Here is an 11757-nt window from a genome sequence, read left to right on the forward strand (position 1 = left end):
TCGTAATGCACTGCAGCCATAGTGGCATCGTACAATAGGACTTTGTTTTTATAAAACAGATCTGATGATGGTCATTACAGATCGAAAGCGGTAATCTGTTAACGAAAAAGTTTGTGACCATAGATGTAAATTAAAGGAAACTTATTGTGTATACGGGTCAATGTTTTATTCGCGACAATGTCGCAGCTTGTGTGACGAAGAGCATTGTTGTGGTGTCCTTGACGTAGCAGCGTAGAGAGGCGCGTCGACAATGGTGCGCCCAACCACAACACTGGTCACAGAAGTGATATCACGTCGGTTTTTCATATGAGTTCAGGTACAGCGACGAACGCATCCATGAGTGGAGATCGAATATTACCAAACTGCGATCGTAATTTACATATGGGCGCAACACTTGGAGTGATGATATACAGTGCAATTTGGTACGCAACACGATTTATTCTGGTTTGTAAATCCGGTAATTTGGACATCGGCCGTTACTTTTCCGACTGGTGGCCGTGCCCTGTCATCGAGGCCTCTGTAACATTATCTTCCAACAAAATAACCCATGACCGCATGTTGCCCGTGCTATCCCGACCTACCTCGGTACAGTGGGTGTTCGATCATTGTCCCGGCCAGCAGATTTTCCAGATCTCTCTGCCACTGAAAACATCTCGTCATGGCTTGCCAAACGACCGTCACGCCACCACTCGCCAGCCACAACGTCTTTTGATTATCATAGAGCTGAAACAGCATGGAGTAACGTAGCTGCATCCGTCATCGAAACGCAAATCGTCTCGGTGTCTACCTGTGCCAAAGACATATGTCTGCCAGAGATGTCATTTCCGTGTGGTAAATCGACATTCTGCCCACCCCCAAACCACATATAACTTAATCACATATTTTTCCTACTATTCCGTGCTGCATACGACGCCCAAATATTATTGCTAAACCTGCAGTACTCTCGAGTAAACGGATTTTAAACGTGGAATCATAATTGATGCAAGGCGATCGATCATAGCCTAGTGGAAATTTCACAGAGTTTATGTTAGCGAAAGCTATATTGATTACAGTGGTTTTTCAATGTCATAGAAACAATGTTTCCATTATACCTTATCCGCAGCATGGAATAACCATAATGGCACATCCTACGTGTGCTACAGAAGCGACAGACAGCCCGTGACAGCTTCAGGAGAAGAAACGCAACTCCAGGTATAGCTATGGAAGTGCCCTGATTTGGCGATATGTCGCTTCTTGTCATCCGGTATGACTGGGACGTGTGAAGGTTAACGCGTTCGAACCTTGTTGCTGTAGCGTGTTCGATAGCGACAGCTATGAGACTTCTTCTCGAAGTGCGGGATTGAAGATGCCAATTGATACGAAATACTTATCATCCGATTTTGATAAAGTTATTCAGTGTAAAGTTTTGATTCTATTGCGTCTTAAAGCCTGATAGCTTTGCTTGATAAAGGACTGAATTTCTTTCCATTATTCACTACAGTTACTGTGTTGTCAAAAACTAAATAAGTCACTGCACGAAATTTGATAGAGTTTGCAGAGGTAAAAACGCATTGTGTAGACTTTGTGTATAGTTGTTTTAAATCATTTAGTGTTGTGTATGAAATTCAGCCATCGTATCGAAATTATATTTAAAGTTATGTAGTCCTAAGAGACATCATGATTCATAAACAGCCCAAGATAATTGAGAACAGGGGGCTTTTGCCCGACTTTTCATAGATTAAAAGTGGGTGGGAATATTAACCAGAGTGAGTTCTAATTCTGCAAAAAAACATTTAATTGTACACTTTTTGCGCATGAAAAGTTACACTGATGTTAAATTTAAATGTCAAAATGGCTTCTTTCCTATCAACTGATAAACTTAAGAAATTTCGAGAACAGAAACCGGTAGGAAGGCGAATGAGAAGTAAATAATATCATATATTGTAAATAAAACTTAAAAATAAAAAAAATAAAATTATTTGCCTAAAAGTAGGGAATGAAATACATTAGAGGAACATTTGATGTACATTTCAATTCTGCTTGAAATAATGTACTGCAAATGAGATGCTGCAAATGTTTCTCTAATCTGTTGTATTTTTTACTTTCAGAAAATTATTTCATAAAACATTTGATGTTTTTCTTCAAACGTTTTTTATGCTTTGCCTACGCAGACTATTTAGATTAACTGAAACACTTGACGTTAACATGATTGTTTACGAACTATGATCCCAACAGTCAAAGATCAGTAAAATTTCTTGGTTGTCCAACGTGTTTTATTAGGAATTTAATGTGTCTGATACGATGAGATACGTGTATATACACTTAAAAATAAAGTACTCAGGCAAGATCTTAAAAATATACTTCAAGATGCAGTATAAAGAGTATAGCTAACCTTAGTTCACATTACAGGTGATGGGGTTGTAGCTGAGTCTAGTAAAACTTAAGCTGTAGCTGGATTCGAACCCAGAATCTACAACGAATTTAATTCCTGGTGAAGCTACCCTGAAACCACAGGCAGAAACTTATCATTCTTCCATATTCGCTATGGTCAGTTATTCTTCTGTACTTGCCAGCTGCTGAAATTTTATGGCCAGAATAAGAAACACTTGTTTTTAATTCAGTGAGGTGATAGTCGAATGTATCTGTGATCATTCTCACATATTCGAAGAATTTGCTTGGCTATCTTTGTAGCTGATGATATGAACGATGAAGTTCTCCATGAAGATTCCTCTCTTTGTAAATTTCATGCACAGCTCTCCTTTTATGCCTTATTATATTAAGTAAGGCTAATCTTGGTACCCTACTCTCGAGCTACAATATTTTGTGATTCATGAGCGCCACGTTTGGTAAATCTGCTGTTGGGCTCTTGCAGTCGTCTTACAGCGGAAGCCTGCCACTCGCACGTGGGACACCTAAGCGTGTAGCCCGACGCTGCTGCTTGTAGCAGGGATGTCGTGCAGCCAGATGCTGTGCGATGTCTGTCGCTTCCGTTGCTCACGCAGGACGTGGCATACGTGTTTGACAAATGGACAGCACGTCGCTGCAGATGACCTACATTCTACGGTCGACTCTCTCCGATGTTTCATATAGCCAATGATTTGAATGCGGATCGTTAGGAGCCCATTTCTACCAGATCTGTTGGGAGTATAGGCTTCAGCAGCTGGTGACCGTCTTGAATCCGTTTTCATTCCCCCATCCCCCAACTTCCGGTCACTCTGTGTAAAAGTCTGAAAGTTCGGGCTGACCCTTTGAGACCTTTCGTGTTGTTAAACCGGAAGCCGCCTCAAACGTTTTAGACATGCATTTCGTATAGCCGTGTAGTCTAACGCCTTAACCAATAATGCAGTGCGTTTATAGTCATTTAAACTATCAAGTAATCTCGTTAAAAGCGGGAGCCATGGTGGACAGCAGACGGACAACGTCCGCGAAAAATGGCAACTTATAGCGAAGGTAACGCCTCAGTAAATGACCCGCTCATTCGCATTCCCTGAAACAGGGCCGTATGTAGGCTCTATAGGCACTTAGGCTGAACCTAAGGAGCAAATTTTGTGATAACGAACTCCAAAAATAGCATTTTAGAAGAATTTTCGAGGTAAAAGTGAACATTTAAGCTTCTAAAGTTTGATATTTAATTGTATAAAGTTTTAGTACACCACTGGTTGATTTTATGTGGTCATGAGATTAATAGAGGGAACCCAAATCACAATGCATACAACACGATTTAATAACATAGCTATAAACAATCATATTTATTAAACAAAGGACAAAAATTTGAAAGTCATGAACAGGCAAAAACCAGTTTTTCAGTTTTAAAAAGTAATTTATATCGCTGTAATTAACGTGCGCATAAAATACTTCTTACTGGGTTGAAATCAAACAATGGAAAATGCAGGATGGAATGTAACAATACCAGAGAAGCAAAGTTGCTACTCACCATATAGCGGAGATGCTGAGTCGCGATAGACACAATGAAAAGATTCACACAAACATATCTTTTGGCCATTAAGGTCTCTGTCATCAGTAGAAACACATACACACACGCACACACGCACACTCACACAAACGCAACTTGCACACACGTCTACAATCTCAGAGAGCTGAAACTACACTGCAAGCAGTAGCACCAGTGCATGATGGGAGTGGCTAAGCTAAGCTGCAACCACTGTGCTGCATTCTATGTGGGCATAACAACCAACAAGCTGTCTGTTCACATGAACGGCCATCGACAAACTGTGGCCAAAAAACAAGTGGACCACCCTGTTGCTGAACATGCTGCCAAATATGATACCCTTCATGTCAATGACTGCTTCACAGGCTGTGCCATATGGATCCTTCCCACCAACACTAGCTTTTCTGAATTGCGCAGGTGGGAACTTTCCCTGCAATACATCCTACGTTCCTGTAACCCTCCTGGCCTCAACCTTCGTTAGTCACTGTCGTCACCCATCCAGCCTCCTCCCTGTTCCCATTCCAGCAAAAGACAGCCGTCATTTCACCGCCACACCCAGTCTTTTAATTTCTCTTTTTTCTTATTTCTCTCCTTTCCGCTACTTACCCCCTCCCCCCTCCACACCTCTCCTGCCCTTCGTCTAAACTGCAACACTTCACTGTCAGCCCTCCCCCTCCCCACCCCAGCTTCCACCTTACCCCCACCCAGTCGCCACTCCCATCATGAACTGGTGCTGCTGCTCACAGTGGAGTTTCAGCTCTCTGCAGACGTGTGTGCAAGTTGCATTTGTGTGTGTGTGTGTGTGTGTGTGTGTGTGCGTGTGTGTGTGTACTGCTGACAGAGGCCTTAATGGCCAAAAGCTATGTTTGTGTGAATCTTTTCATTGTGCCTATCGCCACTCAGCATCTCCACTATATGGAGAGTAGCAACTTTCCTTTTATGGTATTCTTCCTGGGTTGGCCACACAACTGGCCTTACCAATTAGCCTCCTACAGCCCTGTCGGTCCGCATAGTCTTCTCCAGCTAGTCCCATCATAAACTTATCTTCTCTGGTCCTATCAGTCCATCTCAGGCGTGGTCTTCCCCTCTGTCTGTTGCCCTTGATGCCTTCTTCCCCCACTTGCCTGGTAATCTGGTCTTCTCGGGTCACCGTCAGACACCACACTTGCTAGGTGGTAGCCTTTAAATCGGCCGCAGTCCGTTAGTATACGTCGGCCCCGCGTGTCGCCACTATGTGATTGTAGACCGAGCGCCGCCACACGGCAGGTCTGGTCTAGAGAGACTCCCTAGCACTCGCCCCAGTTGGACAGCCGTCTTTGCTAGCGATGGTTCACTGACTACATACGCTCTCATTTGCAGAGACGAAAATTTAGCATAGCCTTCAGCTATGTCATTCGCTACGACCTAGCAAGGCGTCATATTCAGTTACTATTGATATTGATATTGTGAATCATGTACCTTCAAGAGCGACGTTCATCATTAATGGATTAAAGTTAAATATCAAACTAATTACGTCTGCTTTCTGAATTCTAATTCCTTGTCATGTTCCAGACCTCACGTCAGTACAGTTCTTCCCTCCTCACGTCAGCCTGGGTGAGATAAAAAGCGTGCATTTCGGTCTCCTCTAGTAACACTGTGTTCGTTCTTTTGCCAACACAACACAGAGACTTGTACAGTTACTGCAATTTGTGGTTTTTTTTTCTTTTTCTCACGTCGTCTCCATCCTACATTGGTCCTAACATTCTCAAATGTCGGGAGCTTTCTTTCTGCCTTCTTTCTCTTAGTCCAGATCTCTGCTGCATATAGGACCAGAGGTTTTATTACTGTCCCGTAGATCCTAACCTTTGTGAATCTCTGTAGAAGCCAGAACTTCAGCAGCTTTCCGAGTCCAAACCTTGATCTATTTCCTGCATAGTGTCTTACCATTATTTCCTCGTCCGTCTCATTCCTTTCTACATCTAGAGGTCTATCATCGTTCTCTCTGCACACCAAGAGGTATTTGCTCTTTTCCGTATAATGTTCACGCCTGATCTCATCGTCTGTTCCATTACCACGCTTGCCATCTAAACCAGCACTTGCTCATTCTGTGCTATTTAAAACTGCATCATCCGTATAAGCCAGAGTGCTGATCCTTCTAACCAGCTGTATTCATGTCTCCAGGCTTGTTACCTTTCTCAATGCTCTTTCCAGAACGATATTAAACATAAAGTGGGAGAGGCAGTCTCCCTGTCGATTCCAGTGTTCACTATGAATTTTTTGACGTCTTTCCATTCACTTTCACCGTGCATGTTGTCTCTTGCATACATGTTTGTGCTACTTTTATTAGTTTTCTAGGAACCTGCGACCTTTAAAGTTATTTCAATATTCCTTGCCTGTTCACACTATCATATGGTTTTTGCAAGTCCACGAAAACAGTGAACATCTCTGCGATATTCCCAGCTCTTTGTTAGGACTTGCCATATTATATGTAGTTGGTCTATGTTTCATGTTCCCTTCCTAAACCCTATTTTTTGGAATCTATGCACCTTCTCGACGTATAGTGTTAGCCGCTTCAGCAACAACATGCTCTTGATCTTATAAGTTCTGAATAGGTGCCAGGTGCCGGGGTGGAGATGAGTTTGTACCTCTTTAATTCTGACGAGTTTTCCATGGGAACGAGACACGCACTGGACCCCTCCTTACCTACCACATAATTATGCACACAACGGTAACAAAGGGAAATGATGGCGGAACCTGCTAGTTGGTAAAATAAGGAGTGCACACTCACAATAATTTAATAAAAATCGTTATCTACTCAGAGAAAAAAAGAGAACTTTATCATAATAAACAGTAGGAACTGGGATTCTGCATATATCTACGAAATTATATGCGGCTTAAACATTCCAATGAGATTTATTATACATCAGAACATAAAGATACATGATTATCGACACAAACAGTAGGTTAAAGGATAGGGTATTCTGAACTATTATGAGAATAAGAGTTGGCTCGTGAACAAGGGCTCCTACTCTCTGTGATGCAATAGCTTGACCATAATGACTGGAGGTCCTAATAAATCAAACATTACAATCGCGACTGTATTGCAATATCGCGATTAGTAGTGAGAGCTCACATGGTATCACATGGAGAAACGAGCAAGGTGGACTTGTGGCAAAGCGAGCGCGCGTGCTGCTGAGGACTTCAATATAAAATTGATATGTCCCACAATGCCGGAGCCACAAAATACTTTACCAACCCTGAAATTTGTAGCAGGTCGTCGGTAAGCAGCTTTCTGATGATGTACGCGCCGACTTTCGGTGTGCAGCAACTCTGTTTCAACCCCTGGCCTCGAAGGCTGTCCGAGGTTCTAAGTTCTCCCGAAAAAAGTCGCAAGACCGTCCGATTCCGACGAAGATCAGATCCCGAATATACTGCCCCCGCGCAACGCAAGAGCGAAGCCAACATTGCTCAACTCCCTACTCTCCTAGAAAAACCGCGAATCAGTATTCAATGCTGATTCGAAAATTCCCCCACACTGTCTCAGAACATCATTCGCGCCAATAGCGACCGTTCCTTCCAATTTCGAGCAGGGCATTATGACGTCAACTATCCTCAGCTTAAGTTGACCAGTCATGCCTCTGCTATTCAGCTGAGGGTATTGAACTTGCCGTTAGACCGGCTACGAAAACGTCCTGCCTAGACCACCGGCCATCCGGCGCCAGATAGTCACACCCAGCAGGGCACGGTCCACAAATATTCTCAGAATCAAGAGGACAATGCAGTCAGTTGGTGCCAGGAGTCTTCGTTCCGGACGCGCCGGAACGGTAAACACATAAACTGCGGCGACAATCAGGCGTCTCGCAGGTCGTTTCGCCCTGCATACAATACGCGAAACTCGACCGACGTCAGTCGTTCCGCTAGGCGCTTAAGCCCATTGCACAAACCCCTCAGAATCCGGGTAAGAGGTAAGTGCAGCCCCCAACCGGAAATGCAGTGTGCCGCATCGTCCGATGCTCGCCTCGCACAGGCCACACAGGGAACTAACCCAACATGCATAGGAATCAAGTGAAAAGTATTTTTGAGCTCTCAGTACAAATACTCTCTTTACAATAACCTCATTCGATCTGTTATCACCGTGCAATGACATAGAACATTAATAAAATTGATGAAAATGAGAGGTGACATGCAAAAGAGGGCATGGAACCTCTCATAGGAACCTAATTTCTCCATAGATGTATCTCACTAAGTCTCTTTTTTTTTAGTACTGCGCAGATGACAGACTCTTCCATTCTGCTGGGATCCTTTCGCTCCTCTAAATTAAAGTGATTAGATGGTATTATACTCTCTCTTGTAGGATACCTCTTCCCTCTATCACCATCTCCGCAGGTATGCCACATATTCCTGGTGTGTATCCTCTCTTCGGCATTTTTATGGCTTCTCCTAAGTCTTCTATGCTGGTAGTTCATCCTCCGCTATTGGTACTGTTACTCCATCCGCTCGGTGCAGGTCTTCTTCTGATGCTGCTGTCGCAACGCTGTTGATTGTGTCGTCCACTTTCAGGAGATTTTCGAAATAGTTTTTCCATTCCTTCATAGCTTTTTTTTCATCTGTTATCAATTGTCCTGTTTGACCTTTGATCACGTCAATCCTCTTGTTATATCTTTTCTTGAAGAACCTGACTATCCTGTAGAAGTCTCTTGTACTGACGCTTTTATCTTGTTGACTGCATGTCTACACTTACGTCAAACATATGTATACATAAAAAATTATTATAAAAACAATTTCGTATTTTTTAAATTGCATTTGAAGTTACTGACATTGTCAATATACAGATGTGATCTGTTATTTCAATAAGTGTTGCTTTGTGTAAAATCTTTATTGGCCAACGTTTCGTAAAGGAAATTTGCTAACTAGGTTCGACCGTTACAAGTCATCTTCAGATAAGAAAGATATTAAACATGGTTAGAAGACGAAACGCTCATTCGACGTTAACAGTATTTACAGGATATTTTAACGAAATTATTGAATATTACGTACTAAAATATATACACCAGTATTTAAGATAAGAGGACACTTTGTCGTTTTGCAGTTAACAACACAATGTCCGATAAATATCCATTATATGATCACCATATGGCTGACGTCCTGGAAATGTTTCGTGATGACAACCGGTAAGACTGTCCAACAGACGTATTTCCGATTACCTATGTAGGAGATGAGGTCTGAACACCACTGGATGACGCTACCGGAAAATCTAGCTGCTGGTTGCACTGAAGAAGGACCCGTCTGGAAAACTCAAAACAGGCTCAGAACTGGGGTCGCAAACTTTACAATTGGGGCTACCCTGCATCATCAATCATCTGTGACTGTCGAGTTCAACAAACTACGAAGCACTTCTACCACTGTATGATATGCCCTGAAAGGTGTACCATTGATGACAAGCTGTCGAAAAGCTCTGAAGGTGTTTCGATAGACGAATATGTGGCTAAATTTGAGATTGTCAGCTATCTCTTCATTCTTTTGTTTAACATTCTTTTTATGTATACTAATGTAAACTATGATCTGTAAGATATAACAGTGTCTTCTGCTTTTCAAAACTAGCAATTAATTTATAAATGTCATTATGTATGTATGTGTATATATGTATGTATTTTGTATGCTGAAGTTTCATGCGTTACACGAATAAATGAAACAAATAAACATGAAATATTAATGTTTGTTTATCTTGTGAACGATCTGGAGTTATTTTGCAGTTCAAGATGACTAATAATGGTGAAACGTGACAATATGATCATTATTTACCATATACAAGAAGATACGTGCTCTGGCTCGCGTTGGTGCTGTTGCAGCATTCCGTCCTCTGTTAGAGTCCAGACTCCATTCTTTAGCTGACACGCTTGCGGTTGTTTGTCTTCTTCTTGTGTTGACTGGCGCCACTTGGTTTCGCAAGCGTTGCCTGTCCGTTAGTGGCAACAGCGGCGTTATCGATACGTAGTAACTGTGGCCTTGTCTTTGGGGCGATGTCATTCTTCCTCCGTGTCGTGTGAGTGAGCAGTTCAGTTGGGGACACAGGAGGAGCGAGGTCTGTTCAGAGCGCGAACACGCTGGGACGCGGCGCGCATGGACTGACGGATCGAAGGGCTGGTGCACGACCTCGTCGATACCGGATCTTGCAGGTTTTAAGGTGAGTGCATTTAAGTTTGTGTAGACAATGCTCCGCCATTGTAAAATCTCGTGATTCTCCAGTGACTTGGGTTGTGTTGCTGCTCGTAGTGCCGGCCGCGGTGGTCTAGCGGTTCAGGCGACCAGTCCGGAACCGCGTGACTGCTACGGTCGCAGGTTCGAATCCTGCCTCGGACATGGATGTGTGTGATGTCCTTAGGTTAGTTAGGTTTAAGTAGTTCTAAGTTCTAGGGGACTGATGACCACAGCGAGTGGAGTGCTTTTTAAAGGCTTTCCTGAGCTTCTAATTACTATTTACTACCTTCAACTTGTTACAATTGTTGAATTCAAGCAGGGGTAGTTTCCTGACTGGTGGCCACTAACGCCCCAGTTACCTGCCCTGGGGGTTAGTGTATGTAACGGCAGTACATTTCCCGCCTTGCCGCCACTGTCCGGTGAGGCGTGTAAGTTTGACAGCTTTCTTGATTGTAGGTTGGTTGGCGATTCTTCTACCTTGGTGGTAGTGATTCCCTTCTCGTTCCGGGATCTCTAAGCACAGTATTCCGCCGGCGGAGTCCAGACCGCCAGTTCGGGCCTTGGCGTATTTTTACATCCGTGCATTTAGTTTATTGGACGTCAGGTAGCCTCACCAAGATTATCATTAGCCATTCGTTAGACTGCCACTACTCTGAGTTACCATCTTGTGGTGTGAATGCAACTCTTGGCTACCTTTCTCATCGCTCGCGAAAGTGTTTTTGCCCTGACCTACTCAGAGGCCGATTCCTGGAGCACTGTCTGTGACTGGCCCTTGTGTTTTTTTTTTATTGTGTTATTATGTTATTATTGTATTAACAAGTTAACATAATTTGTCTCACCTGTTTGGTGATCAGTTGCTTGTCCTTTTGAATTAACCTTTGTTATTATATTTGCTGTTTATTGTATGTTGTTAAATTTTTTTAATTATTGCCATTCTTGGTGTTAAAGGCCTTCAGCCGTGACTGTGGTTACTTGCCTTAAAATTCTAATTGCTATCTCATTGGCTTATTTTCGAAACATTGTTTGCTGTGTCTGTATTTTATGTATGTTTGTAAATTTTTTTAAATAACTGCCATTCTTGGCGTTAAAGGCCTTTAGCCGTGACACAATTCTTAATTTATTGCCATTAAGGCCTTCAGCCGTGAGCATGCTTATTTGTTTTAAAATCCTAATTTGGTAATTCTATTTTAGCAGCGAGCTTTAAGATCTTTGGTGATTTGTCTTTTATATTTTAATAACTTTATTTATAAGTAACAACAAGTTTAAACAATTCGTATTTTATTCCCATTAAGGCCTTCAGCAGTCAAACAATTCTGAAATTATTGCCATTATTTTAATTTGTTGTTGATTTTAAATAAGTTGTGTGTGATTAAAAGAAAAGCCAACCAGTAGTAACTGATTACGGCCCCGTCCACAATCGTAACCGAATGCTGCCTTCCTATAACCACCAGGTTTCACAAGAGATGACAGCATGCGAAAAACATGGAGTTATCACTTGAAATGTCTGTTGCGTGGTTTTTGCAGTAGCTCTACAGAGGCGAGTTGTGAAGACGTCAGGCTGCTTACAACAGACGCTTATCACCAGCGTGAGGAAAATCTGCGTCGATAAAAGAAAAGGGGGGGGGGGGGCATACGGAGGACGTCGACCTCCA

This window comes from Schistocerca piceifrons, chromosome 1 (assembly GCF_021461385.2).
Source record: "Schistocerca piceifrons isolate TAMUIC-IGC-003096 chromosome 1, iqSchPice1.1, whole genome shotgun sequence".
Classification (NCBI taxonomy): Eukaryota; Metazoa; Arthropoda; class Insecta; order Orthoptera; family Acrididae; genus Schistocerca; species Schistocerca piceifrons.